Genomic DNA, 10478 nt, shown 5'->3' with positions numbered 1-10478 from the left:
GAAACTTGGAGAACTACAGATAGCAAAAATAAATAGGCTTTTTCTTCATCATGGTATACGTAATGTGAGCCCTTAGAAGTAACTATCTAAACATTTATAATGAAATTTCAATTCAGATTGGGTGGGGGCACTTCAGTTTACTAAATGATAAAAGAGAAGCCTATTGCTTACGAGTTGTATGTGCTGTCTCAGAGGAATCACCCATAGCTTTTTAAAGGTTTGGATTCAATATATAATTCTGAAAGAAAAACTTACGTTATAAACTAGTCAAACCCAAGTGTTTGCATGACATATTTTATGCCCAATCAACTGTTTCAGAACCAGCTCTTACTGAGACTCCCATTCTGCCTCTGACCCATGATGTTAACAATTGCTTGAAAGTTGGTATTTCTGCTGTTTGGTTAGCTAGTTTCTTTAAAACTGAGAAAATTAGAATATTAGTCATTTGGAGGAAAAATCCAATTTCACTCTGGGGGCCCAGGAATCAAGGAATGCAAGAGAGAATCGATACTTGAAAGTTATCACAGACTTGGAGTCTCTGTAAGTCACCATCTGCCTCCCATCCTAATCTTTACAAAATTTAAACTATTAGGGAAGCTCTTTCACTGTTAAATTGTAGGAAAATGGGTTTTTGTAGGAAAAAGGAAATGTTTACTGGAGTGGGGCTTTTCTATAGCTGATAGATGCCAGCAGTTAGGAATTTGGGAAAACTTTTTAAGGCTTTTTAAGTGAAAAGGAGAGTAGCTTCCATATTTGTCCTATGAAGGAATAAAACACCCAATAGCAGTTTATGGAGGAGAATGTTTCATGTGCACATTTGAATATCCATGAAGAAAATCTGCTTGCCTGCACCTTGTGGCTTTTATTTTTCTCACTTTGGTCCTCTGTGGTATTTGGTATGATTTTCTCATGAGAATTTCCAAAGCATCCTGATTGTTCACATTTCTTATACCACTGTGATTATGAGCTCCATGTAAAAATCCTGTGTGGTAGGTTTTTCTAGAGGATAATCATTGAGCTTCTGGCTTAAAGTTATCTCTGCTTATTTGGGAAAAATATGTGAGCCCGTAGTAACCTCATCTCTATACCTAATATTAAATTTTTGGCCATAGCTTCTTGATCCAGGGTTTGGGTATGATCCCAACAGAGCTGGGTTTGAGAAATATTTTGAGAATCAAGTCAACTGCATTTGGAAATAGATGGCTCTGATGTGTGGAAGTGGGAGGAGAGAAGCATGATTTCTAGATATTTGGCTTGCAAAGTAGAGAGAAAGAGAGAATCACTGAGTTAGAGAACTTAAGAAAGAGTTAATTGACCAGTATTAAACAATGTAGGATTTTTATGAGCCCTTCTGAGACAGAGTGATGGTAATGGATTTTTGTTTATGGCATATGTAGATGATTAATTATGTCAATTTTGATGTTTAATTTTTTATAGTAAATCACTAGCCTAGCCAAAGGTGGTCAACATTTCTTAATGTTCTTGATTTTCTCCAGAGGAAATTCGTAAATTGTGAAGACATCCAAAGTGAACCAGAGTGCCATCTGGTGATTATTTAAAGAAATAGCAGATACACGTTCCCAGAGGACATTGTTCAGCAACTAACAGTTATTGAGAAATTATTATTTTTTATTTATTTATTTATTTATTTATTTATTTATTTATTTATTTTTGGTGCTGGGAATTGAACCCAGGGGTGCTTAACCACTGAGCTATACCCTCAGCCCTTTTTATTTTTTTATTTTGAGATAGGGCCTAAGTTGCTTACAGTCTACCTAAAGTACTAAAATTTGTATTCCTTCTGCCTCATACTCTTGAGTCACTGGAATTACAAGCCATGTGTGATTCATTGTGCCCAGCTTTACTGAAAATTATTAAGTACCTGGAACCTGTGTCAAACGTGTACCACATTTAACATCATGCTATAGTATTACTAGAATGTTGTTTTAGTTAGCTTTTTTGTCGTCGTTGTTGTTGCTGTGACCAGAAGACCCAATGAGAACAATATAGGGGAGGAAAATTTCTTTGGGCTCACAGTTTCAAAGTTCTCAGTCCATAGATGGCCAGCGTCATATCTCTGGGCAAGACATGAGGCAGAATAAGATGATTAAAGGGTGAGGAGGAGGAAAGCATCTCAGGACATGGCAATTAGGAAGCCAAACACAATGTATAAACCCCACTCTGCTCACCAGGGACACAATATATACATCTGAAGTGCATTCATCTAGTGACATACCTTCTCCAGCTACATCCTACCTTCCTAAAATTACTGCCCAGTTAATCCATATCAGTGAATTAATCCACCGATTAGTTTAAAGCTCTCATAACCTAATCATTTCACCTCTGAAAATGCTTGCGTTGTCTAAGACATAAGCTTTTGAGGGACAACTCATATCTAAAACCATAACAATTTGTTTTTGGTACTGGGGATTGAACCCAGGGATGCTTTACCATGAATGACATCTCCAAGATCAAGACAGGATCTCACTAAGTTTCTTAGGATCTTGGTAAATTACTGAGACTAACCTTGCTTCAGCCTGTTGCTTCAGCCTCCCAAGTTGCTGGGAATACAGGCATGTGCCACCAGGGCTGGCTAATATGCTGAAATTTAATTGACATTATAAGGTTATACTATTATATATAAAGGAACTATGTAATTGGATGGCATATGAATGATTTAAATACAATGTCTTGGTAAGATTTCACCAGGATGATGGACTGTACCTTTCCTCCCCGCTCCCATAGGTGCATGTACACTCACATCGCTTCCTTCAGAAGAAAAATTGGAGTCAGTTCTGCTATAGGATTTTGTGTCTTTCCTCCAAAATAGTTACCTACAGCTCTTGAGTTAGGTCTTTCCAATGTAAGCCAGGTTTCAAAAGAAGTCAAATGGTCTTTGCACAATTTATTCGTCCGTTTAACAATTACAGTTATATATTGAGCACCTACAATAATGAGGCTCTTTTCTACTGAAGATGCATCAGTGGAAAAAATATGTGCTAGTACTCCCGCTGTTATGGAATTTTTAAGTGAGGGAAGACAGAAAATGTGAAGTGAAATATCTAATATACCACAAAGACTTAAGAGCTGAGGGGAAAAATCAGATAAAGAGGATATGTAATGATAATGGAGGTATAAGGGTGTTGCTATTTTACAAGGATCTTGGATTTCATGTAAGGAATACCTCAAGGAAGTAAAGGAATAACTTTATGGACAGTTTGAAGTAGAGTGTCCAGGCAGAAGGGACAGCAAGTGCAAAGACCCTGAGGTTGGAATGTGCCTAGTTTATTTAAGTAAAACAAAAAATAGGACAATGTGGCTGTCACAGAGAAGGTGACTGAAAGAAGAGGAAGTTGTTACCAGGAGGACATTATGAATAGTTTGGTAGGGTCACTTTAATGACCCTCCAAGAAAAACTGTTTTTTCCTCAAAATGAGATGAGAGTGTGTTCAAGAGAGCTTTATTCTTTCTTTGATATGAGAACTATATTTTGTTCCTTGAAGAAAAATCCACAACTGCTTTGGAGAGATGTGTTAACTTTTCAGATGAAGAACTTTCTCTTCTTGCTGGTGTAAAAGCAGGGTGTGTCAGTCAGGTTTCTCTAGAGGAACAGAATCAACAGGAAGTATAATTATAAAAAGGGGATTTATCCACCAGAAGCTGGAAGAACCAGTAGCTGTGCAATCCAAGAGACTGAAGCCCCGAACAAGAGGGATCAAGGGTGCTACCCTCGTGTGAGACCAAAGGCTTCTGCAGAATCACTGGCAGAGTCCTCTTTGGAAGAGTGAAGAAGCGAGAGTCCGATATCCTCAGACTATCATAGCAGCAGTCAAGAACCCCTTCAAGAAGAGTGGAGCTTGCATCTGCTGCTGCTCCCTTGTTCTTCCAACTTGTATTCCATCCAAGCCATCATCCTATTGGGCGGTGATGCCCACACTTAGGGAGGGTCTCCATTTCAGTTGGCTATCCCCCACGCCAATTATTCCTAGACACTCCCTCAATGACACTCTCATGAGCTTCTTAATCCTTGGCATCTCTTAATTCAATCAAGTTGACAATTCAAATTAACCATTGCACAGAACCTGGAGCACCTACCTGCTGACCTATTTGGAACACCACTTTCCAGCACTAGAGTCAGCAGCAGCCAAGCAGGGTTTGAGTTATCAGAGACCAGATGTAAGCCTATAGGTCTCAAGAAAAGAAGAATGAAAAACTTCCCTGGAGTTTACCCCTGGAGGGGAATGGAAGGTTAGACTCAGAGGCTCAAAAGAGAAGCCTGCCTGAGGAAAAGAAAATAGTAAAGAGGAAAGGAACCAGTAAGTATGGAGATCCCCTTCTTTTCCAAGGCTTAACTCCAAGGTCCCTTTGCTTGTGTGATTCAGGAGGTTATGCTGAAGAGTCAACTCTGTCTCACTAAAGATGTACTATATTCTTAACACTCAGAAAAGGTGTATATATATTTATCCATGGAAATCTTGTGTACTTTATTTGGGAGAAAGTTCCAGAACAGAGCGGCTGATACTTCACTTGTGTCTTCCTCAAAGATGTGTTGAAGTCCTAATCTCTGGTATCTTAAATATGTGACATTTTTTGGAAAGGAGGCCTTATCTGCAGAGGTTGTCAAGATAAGATCATACTGAATGAAGGTGGACCCTGAATCTGATGACTGATATCTTTAGAAGGAGGTCATGTGATCACATGGGGACACAAAGACAAGAGGAGAACACCATGAGAAGGTAAAGAGAGACTACAATGGTGATCCTCAAGCCTAGGAAGACCAAAGATTGCTGGTAACTATCAGAAGCTGGGAGAAGAGATTTAAAACAGATTCTCTGTCAGAGTCTCCAAGAGGAATCATCCTGTTGACAGCTTGATTTAAGACTGTTAGTCTCCAAAATGTGAGAGAATAAATTCCTTTCCTTTTTTTCTTTTCTTGTGGTGCTCGGGATTGAATCCAGGACCTCACACATTCTGAAAAAAATCTTCTACCACCGAGTTGCATACCCAACCCTTTTAATTTTATTTTTTAAATTTTGTGAGAGGGTTTTGTTAAGTTGACCAAGCTGATCTCCAATTTGCTATCCTTCTGCCTCAGTCTCCCCAATTATTTGGGTTTACAGGTGTATACCATTGTGCTTGGCTTTTAAATTTCTGTTAAGCCACTCAATCTTTGGCACTCTTCTAGGGAGGCCCTAGATAACTTGCACAAGAATCAAAAGGCTATTATACCTACAGTGAAGCTATTTCTCTGTAGCAGAACAGAGACCCATCTATGAACTGAAAACTGGGCAATAAGATCTCTAACCATTAGAGAAAACGGACTTCTGGAATACACCCTATGGCCTAAAAGTCAATGATGTTATCTCAGCAATCACTATTTCAGTTAGAGAAATAATATACCTTAAACACTTTGTATATGTGTGAGCATTTGTGTGTCTGTGTGTCTGTGTGTGTGTGTGTGTGTGTGTGTGTGTGTGTATGTAGGAGAGAGAGAGAGAGAGAGAGAGAGAAAACATAGTAATGACAACAAGATAATTTTCTAGGTTTGTTGGAAAAAGTAGCTGAGTTGTATAGCTATTGAGCTGAGCTTTGAAAAATTCCATCTGTAATGTGTTTCCAGTCTAGTATCTCTTTTTCAATTTTAATAAGCAAATTGTCAAGGGACTTTTCTAGACACCATTGCTTCCCATTAGTTTTTGTTTGGGTTTGGTACTGAAGCTTTAACTAGAAATATGGAAACATTTGGTTGTAGTTAGGACTCCTAGTTCATGCTGAATAGAAGTGGTAAACTGGACTTCTTTGTCTTGTTCTTGAATTTAGAGGAAAATTCTGTAGTTTTTTATTGTTGACTAGGATGTTGTCTGCAGGCTTGCCCAAAATGTCATTATTATGTTAAAGTACATTTCTCCTATACCTAAATCCTGAAAACATGTTGAGTTTTGGCATATGATTTTTCTGAAGCTACTGAGATAATCATGTTAGTTTATCCTTTATTCTGTTTATATCACATCCATCAATTTGCATATATTGAACTTGCATCCGAGGGGAAAGTATTATTGAACCATGATATATGATCATTTCAATGTGCTGTTGAATTAAGTTTGATAGTATTTTGGGATAGTATTTGGGAATTTTGGCCTGTAATTTTCTTTTCTTGTAGAGTCCTTTTCTAGCTTTGGTGTCAGAGAAATGTTAATCTCATAAAATGAATTTGGAAATGTTCCTCTTCTTCAGTTTTTTTTTTTTTTTTTGAAGACTTAGAGATGAATTGGCACTTAAGTCTCTTCAAAATGTTTGGTGGAATACACTAGTTCAGCTGTCTGGTTCTAAGTGTTTCTTTTTTGGGAGGTCTTGGATTACTGGTTCAATCTTCTTCCTTGATATTGGTGTGCTCAGATCTTCTCTTTGTTTATGATTCAGTCTCATTGTGTTTAGGAATTCATGCAGATTCTGCTAGCTTATATATTCAGATGGCATATCATTATTCATAGTACCATTTATGGACCTTTGTGTTTTTGTGGAATTATTGTAATATCTCTATCTTTGATTCTAATTGAATTTATTTGCCTGTTTTTTTTCTTAGTCTAGCTAAGGTTTGTTGATTTTATCTTTTCCCCAAACCAGTTTTTACTGGCATTTATCTTTTTCATTGCTTTTCTATTCTCTATTTCATTTATTTCCCCTCTGATATGTGTTAATATCTTTCTTCTGCTAACTCTGCTTTGTCTGTTTTTCTTTTTCTCATTCTTTGGACTGTAATGTCTGGTGGTTTTAGTTTATTCTTGATGTAGCAATTATCACTAAAATTTCATCCCTAGAACTGCTTTTGTTACAGCATGTGGTTTAGATAGATTGTGTTTCCATTTTTACTTATTTCCTGACATTTTTTCCTTTTCAATTTCTGCTTTGAACTGTTGGTTGTTCAGAAGCAAGTTGTGAGTCCACATAATTGCGAATTTTTCAACTTTTCATTTCTAGTTATACACTGTTGAGGTTAAAAAATACTTGATATGACTCTAATTTTAAATTTGTTAAGACTTATTCTGGCCTAAAATATGATCTATCCTGAAGACATTATATGTGCATTGAGAGGAATTCTGATACTACTGGATGGAATGATCTATACATTTCTTGTCTATTGGGCTATTATGCTGTTCAAGTTCTGTTTTCTACTTCATTTTCTTGTCTAAATGATCTAGTCCTTGTTTAAAGTGGGTTACCAAAGTCTCCTACTGTTTTTCTGTTATGGTTTGGATGTAAAGTGTCCCCTAAAAGCTTACATGTGTGACAATGCAAGAAGATTCAGAGGAGAAATGATTGGGTTGTAAGATTCTTAACCCAATCAATGAATTAATCCCCTGTTAGGGATTAACTGAGTGGTAATTTAAGTGATAGGGTATGGCTGGAGGAGGTGAGAATTGGGGTGTGGCTTTGGGGTATATATTTGTATCTGGCCAATGGAGTCTCTCTCTCTCCTTTCTGATCACCAGGTGAGCTGGTTCCCTCTGCCACACTCTTCTGCCATGAAGTCCTGCCTCACCCTGAGCCCTGAGTAATGGAGCCAGCCTTCTATGGACTAAGATCTCTGAAACCATGAGCCCTCAAATGAACTTTTCCTCCTCTAAAATTGTTCTAGTCAGATATTTTAGTCACTGCAGCAAAATAGCTGACTAAAACATTCTCCTTCTATTGTTTGTTATTTGTGTTACCATGGGGCCTACAGAGAACATTATATAATTTTAGCAGTCTATATTATGCTGCTAACAACTCAACTTTGCATACAAAAACTCCACTCTTCTATTTTTCCTCCTTCTCCTTCCTGTAGCAGTTTATGCTACAGATGTCACGAATTGCAACTTTCTGTGTTATGTATCCCTTAACAAATTATTATACTTGAGTTGTTTTTACTTCTTTTGTCTTTTAACTTTTATGCTGGAGTGATTTATGCACTACCATTATAACCCTAAAGTGTTCTATATTTGACTAAGCACTTATCTTTTTGTGAGCTTTATACTTTCATGTCTTTTCATGGTGCTAATTAGTGTCCTTTCATTTCAGTTTGAAGAACTCCCCTTAGCATTTCTCATGTAGCAGTTTGAGTGGGGTCAGTCAAATCAAGCTGCTCTACAACAAGTTTCATAAACTGTGTGACTTACAAACAACAAAAATGTAGTTCTTATAGTTGTAGAAGCTGCAGTGTCCAGGATCAAAGTTGAGAACAGATTTGGTGTTTACATGGTTTGCTCTCTGCTTTGTAAATGGAGCCTTTTCAATGTGTCCTTACCCCATAGAAGGGGCAAACAGGTTCCTGTTTTACCCTATAAAGGGGCTAATCACATTTGTGAGGTGTTTGCCCTCTTTATCAGTTGACTATACTTGTGTGGATTTATTTGTGGCTTCTTTACTGTTTTACTCATCTATGTGGCTGGCTTTCTTTCTTTCTTTCTTTCTTTCTTTCTTTCTTTCTTTCTTTCTTTCTTTCTTTCCTACTTTTTTTGCCTCTACCATATTGTGTTGATTATTTAAACTTAATAATCAAAATTGAATCTGAGTAGATAAATCCTCCAAGTTTAATTTTCTTCTTTAGTATTGTGTTGGCTATCTTGCTCTTTTGCCCTTACATAGGCTTTAAAATCAATTTGTTAAGATCTACAGAATAACTTACTGGGGCTTTTTAATTAAAGTTTTTATTTTTAATTGACAAATAATAATTGCATATGTTTGTGGGATATCATGTGATATTCATATACATAGACATTGTGGAATCATATATCATGCTAATTAAAGTATCTATTTTCTCACATATCATTTTTTATAGTGAGAACATTTAAAATCTTTTTTAGTAATTTAAAATATGCTTTATTATTGATTGTGAACACATTGCTATGCAATAGATCTTGAAAATGTATTCCTCTTGTCTAACTGGAACTTTGAAACTTTTGATCGACATCTCCCCATTCTCCATGCCCACCTTTGCCCAGGCTTCTGGTAACCACCATTCTACCTACTATCTACTCAATAATTTTGCCTTTTAAGATACCATGTATAAATGATCATGGGATAATGGTTTTTTGTGCCTGACTTATTTCACTTGGCATAGTTTCTTTCAAGATTATTCATGATATCACAAATGACAGAATTTGCTTTTTTTAATAAAAAATGCCAGGATAGTATTACATTGTGTATATATACCACATTTTCTTTATTCATCGAATGATGGACATTCATGGTGATTCTCCACCTGCATTATTGTGTGAACTGATGCAATGAGTAGGGGGTGCAGCTATGTTTTCTGTATCCTTATTTCAATTCTTTATGTATACACCTAGAAGTCCAGTGTTTCCTTATTGATTTTTTTGTTTGGATGAGCTATCCATTGTTAAAAGTTGGATATTGAGATCTCTTTGTTTTACTGTAGTCTATTTATCCCTTCATATTATTTAATATTTTAATACTTGCTTTATGTATTTAGGTGCTCCAATGTTGGGTGTTGAAATATTTACAATATTTATATCTTCTTGAAGAATTGACCATTTATCATTATAAAATGACTATCTCTTTTTTATAATTTTTGGCTTAGTCTATTTTTTTATGTGCAAATATGGTTACCATAACTCTCTTTGGTTTCCATTTGTATGGAATACCCTTTTCCATGCATTTTGCTTTCTATATGTCATCTTAAAAATAAAGTGAGTCTCATATAGCTGAGTGTTAAAAAATTCATTCTGACAGTGAATGTCATTTAAATTTTTAATAAATACACATTAAAAATAATTTTCATGGATAAGAACATAGTACTGCCATTTTGCGATTTGTTTTGTAGTTGTTTATATATTTTTGGTTTCAGTCTTTTTCCCTTATGGTCTTTCTTGGTCATTGGATGATTTTCTGTAGTGTTACGCTTTGATTCCTTTCTTTTATGTCTTGTACTTCTTTTGTAAGGGTTTGCATTGTGGTTACCATGAAGCTTAAGAAAACATCTTATACCCAAAATAAACTTTCTTATACAGAACAAAACTTAAATGTGATGGCATATAAAAAACTTACAATTTGATTCTTTCCCCATTTTATTATCTTGATGTCAACATTTACACACTTTAAAAATTGGTATCCCTTGTGAAGAAACAGCCAACAGAATGGGAGAAAATCTTTACCACATACACCTCACATAGAGCATTAATCTCCAAGATATACAAAGAACTCAAAAACTTAACACCAAAAGAACAAATAACCCAATCAATAAATGGGCTCAGCAACTGAACAGACACTTCACAGAAGAAGAAATGCAATCAATCAACAAACATATGAAAAAATGTTGGATATCTCTAGCAATTAGAGAAATGCAAATCAAAATTACCTTAAGATTTTATCTGTCCAGTGAGAATGGCAATTATCAAGAATATAAGCAACAATAAATATTAGCAAGGATGTGGGGGAAAAGATATGTTCATATATTGCTGGTGGGGCCGCAAATTGGT

This window comes from Spermophilus citellus (genome assembly GCF_964194105.1).
Source record: "Spermophilus citellus genome assembly, chromosome: 2".
In the NCBI taxonomy this organism is placed as follows: Eukaryota; Metazoa; Chordata; class Mammalia; order Rodentia; family Sciuridae; genus Spermophilus; species Spermophilus citellus.
Note: the sequence above shows the minus strand (reverse complement) of the source record.